The following is a 5,000-nucleotide window of genomic DNA, read 5'->3' as shown; positions in this document are numbered from 1 at the left end:
AACTTTCCAGGTAATGGGGTAATATATATCAACATGACGCAATCCATAAAATTTCCAATATTTTTCAAATGGTATGAAGAATTAATCCCACAAAATCCAGGAGATCTTTCCAATCCATTTACGAAATCCTTTGATGTGTCGATTACTGAAAAGCTCAACTGAGTAGTACAATTTGTCGGTAATTGAATTTATTAGATATTATAGCTATTATATTGAATATTACTTATAGGACGAACATCCGCAAGCATCAAGCTGATTCACATTGCCCCGTCATGTCATATCTCATCATGTCACGTTACCGTTCCATAAACCATGCTATGTATTCACACTATTGATCATGTTACATCACATCACGTCGTCACCGTTCGGTCAACCATGCTATGTATTCACACTATTCATTGCGTCATCGTCTCATCACGTCACGTCACCGTTCCGTCAACCGCATTATGTATTCACACTATTATTCACGTCACCGTCTCATCATGTCACGTCACTGTTCCGTCAACCATGCTATGTATTCAGACTGTTCTTCACGTCACCTTCTCATGACGCGACGTTACCGTTCCGTCAACCGTGCTATGTATTCACACTATTCATCTCGCCATCGTCTCATCACGTCACGTCACCGTTCCGTCAACTGTGTTATGTATTCACACTATTCATCACGTCACCGTCACAACACATCCTGTCACCGTTCACTCAACCGTGCTATGTAGTCACACTATTCATCACGTCACGTCACCATTCCGTCAACCGTGCTATGTATTCACACTATTATTCAGGTCACCGTCTCATCCCGTCACGTCACTGTACCGTTAACCGTGATATGCATTCACTCTATTATTCACGTCACCGACTCATCACGTCACGTCACCGTTCCGTCAACCGTGCTATGTATTCAGACTCTTCAAAACATAACCTTCTCATCACATCACGTCACGTCACCGTTCCGTCAACCATGCTACGTATTCAGACTATTCATCACGTCACGTTACCGTTCCATCAACCGTGCTATGTATTCAAACTATTCATCACGCCACTGTCTCATCATGTCATGTCACCGTTACGTCAACCATGCTATGTATTCAGACTATTCATCACGTCACCTGTTGATCACGTCATATCACCTTTCCGTCAACCCTACTATGTACTCAGATTCTTCAAAACGTCACCTTCTCATCATGTCACGTCACCATTCCGTTAACCGTGCTATGTATTCACACTATTCATCACATCACCGTCTCATCACGTCATGTCACCGTTCCATCAACCATGCTATGTATCCAGACTATTCATCACATCACGTTACCGTTCCGTCAACCGTGCTATGTATTCACACTATTCATCACATCACCTCATCATGTCACATCCCCGTTCCGTCAACCGTGCTCTGCATCCACACTATTGATTACATCACATCACATCACGTCACTGTTCCGTCAACCGTGCTATTTATTCACCTTATTGATCACGTCACATCTCATCATGTCACGTCACTGTTCCGTCAGCCATGCTATATATTCAGATTATTCATCACGTCACCTTCTCATCATGTCACGTTACTGTCCCATCTAACGTGCTATGTATGCCACACTATTCATTACGTCGCTGTCTCATCACATCACGTCACCATTCCATCAACTATGCTATGTATTCACACTATTTATTACATTGTTACCATCTCATCAAGTCATGTTACCATTCCGTCAACCATGTTATGTATTCACACTATTCATCACGTCACATTAGATCACGTCACATCACTGCTCCATCAACTGTGCTATGTATTCACATCATTCATCACGTCACTGTCTCATCACGTCACTGTCTCATCATGTCACGTCTCTGTTCCGTCAACCGTGCTATGTATTCACACTATTCCTCACATCACCTTCTCATTACGTTACATTACGTCACATCACGACACCGTTCCGTCAACCATGCTATGTATTCACACTATTCATCACGGCACCTTCTCATCACGTCACATCACCGTTCTGTTAACCATGCTATGTGTTCACATTATACATCACGTCACTTTCTCATCCCGTCACGTCACCGTTCCATTCAGCAGGCTATGTATTCACATTCTTCATCACGTCACATCACATCACGTCACGTCACTGTTCCATCAACCATGCTATGTATTCACACTATTCATCAAGTCACCATATCATTACGTCACGTCACCATTCCGTCAACTGTGCTATATATTCACACTATTCATCACGCCATTGTCTCATCATGTCACGTCACCGTTCTGTCCACCGGGTTATGTATTCACACTATTCATTATGTCATCGTCTCATCACGTCACGTCAGTGTTCTATCAACCGTGCTATGTATTCACACTATTTATCACGTCACCATCACAACACATCCCGTCATCGTTCCGTCAACCGTGTTATGTATTCACACTATTCATCATGTCACCTTCTCGTCGTGTCACCATTCCTTCAACCGTGCTATGTATTCACACTATTCATCACGCCATCATCTCATCACATCACATCACAGTTCCGTCAACTGTGCTATGTATTCACACTATTCATCACATTACTGTCATAACATATCCTGTCACCAATCACTCAACCGTGCTATGTAGTCACACTATTCATCACGTCCCGTCACCGTTCTGTCAACCACGCTATGTATTCACACTATTATTCAGGTCACCGTCTTATCCCGTCACGTCACCGTACCGTCAACCGTGATATGCATTCACACTATTATTAACGTCACCATCTCATCACGTCACGTCACCGTTCCTTCAACCATTGCTATGTATTTACACTATTCATCACGTCACAGTCTCGTCACGTCTTGTCACCATTCCATCCTCTGTGCTATGTATTCACACTATTCATCATGTCACCGCCTCGCCACATCACGTCACAGTTCCGTCAACCGTGCTATGTATTCACACTATTCAACACGTCACAGTCTCGTCACGTCTTGTCACCATTCTATCCTCTGTACTATGTATTCACACTATTCATCATGTCACCGCCTCGCCACATCACGTCACAGTTCCGTCAACCGTGCTATGTATTCACACTATTCAACACGTCACAGTCTCGTCACGTCTTGTTACCATTCCATCCACTGTGCTATATATTCACACTATTCATCACATCATATTACGTCACGTCACATCACCATTCCGTCAACCGTGCTATGTATTCACACTATTCATATTGTCACCGTCTACTCACGTTACGTCACCGTTCCGTCAATATTGCTATGTATTCACACTATTCGTATTGTCACCGTCTACTCACATCATGTCACCGTTCCTACAAAATTTCTTCCATGTGAAATAAATGGACGTGTTCACACTAAATGGTTCGTCACTATCACAACACCATCACATCATGGCATCCCCATGGCACGGATTTGTTCCAAGAGTATATATATATTATATATATATATATATATATATATATATATATATATATATATATATATATATATATATATATATATATATATATATATATATATTTATATATATATATATATATATATATATATATATATATATATATATATATATATATATATATATATATATATTATATATATATATATATATATATATATATATATATATATATATATATATTTGTGTGTGTGTCTGCGTGTGTGTTCGTGTATAAAATCCCATTTTTTTTTCCAAAAGCTTTCAACCCCATGCTAATTCCTCTTTTAATTATATCATCTGTTGTGGAAACTTTTAATGTCCGCCCTAATTATTTTTTTGTCCCTTTATTATTTTGACAATTATCTTAACTTTATTCATATTCATTTTCAGGCCTACACTTATTCTTTCTCTTTTTAAATCTTTCATTATCTTTTGCAATTCCTCCACTGATTCACTACATAGAACTATGCCATCTGTAAATCTGGAGTTGTTGAGGTATTATCCATCAATGTTAATTCCTACACTTTCCCAATCAAAATTCTTATATATTCTTCTAGGCACGTTGTGAATAATTTAGGAGGGACTAGGTCTCTCTGTCTATCTCATTTCCCAATTTTTATGTAGTTTTAGGATTGTTGTACTTCCTACACAGATATCTTCAAGTGTTCTAACATAAGATTTGTCTATTCCTTGTCTTTGAAAGGCTTTAATTACTGCTGCAGTTTAACATAATCGAAAGCTTTCTTTCAATCTATTAATGCCATACATACTTGTTTATCATACTCCCGATTTTTCTATTAGCTTGTTAATTACATGGAAACGCTCAGTTGTTGAATACCCATTTTTAAAGTCTGCCTGCTCTCTTAGTTGTTAAAGTCTTTTTATTCGGCTTAATTTAATCTTTATAAATATTTCATTTTTATGGAATTAATATGATAAAGTTTTTCCAAGCTATACGTATAGACCATTTTTGTAGACATTTTCTGTAAAGTCTCTTATATCTATATGTTTGTATGATGATTGATTTCATGTTCTCTTTTCGCCCTAATCAGTAACTATAAGAAAACAATCCAATAAAAGAAATTATTTTCTTCAACTTCATCATTATTCGTTATTGAACTGTTAAGTCATATATTTTTATGTATTTAACACTGAAAATGCTCATATATAGGACACTAATTCATTCAAATATCATTATCATCATCTCTTACGCCTATTGACGCCAAAGGGCCTTGGTTAGATTTCATCAGTCGACTTTTATCTTGAAGTTGTAAATAAAATCTATAAATTCATATTTTTTCCCTTACTATCAACTATGCAAGCTAATAGTTGACTAACCAACAATATATATATATATATATATATATATATATATATATATAATATATATATATATATATATATATATATATATATATATATATATATATATATATATATATATATAAAGAAGAGGGAAGTCCAATAATATTGTTTTATCTTTATATCCTCGGATCTACCGCAGACAATAGAAAGTGTATGAGCCTTTTCCAATATAAAAAAAAATGGATAGCTTTTCTAATATTGAAGAATTTCT

Source organism: Palaemon carinicauda, chromosome 1 (genome assembly GCF_036898095.1).
Source record: "Palaemon carinicauda isolate YSFRI2023 chromosome 1, ASM3689809v2, whole genome shotgun sequence".
Lineage (NCBI taxonomy): Eukaryota > Metazoa > Arthropoda > Malacostraca > Decapoda > Palaemonidae > Palaemon > Palaemon carinicauda.
Note: the sequence above shows the minus strand (reverse complement) of the source record.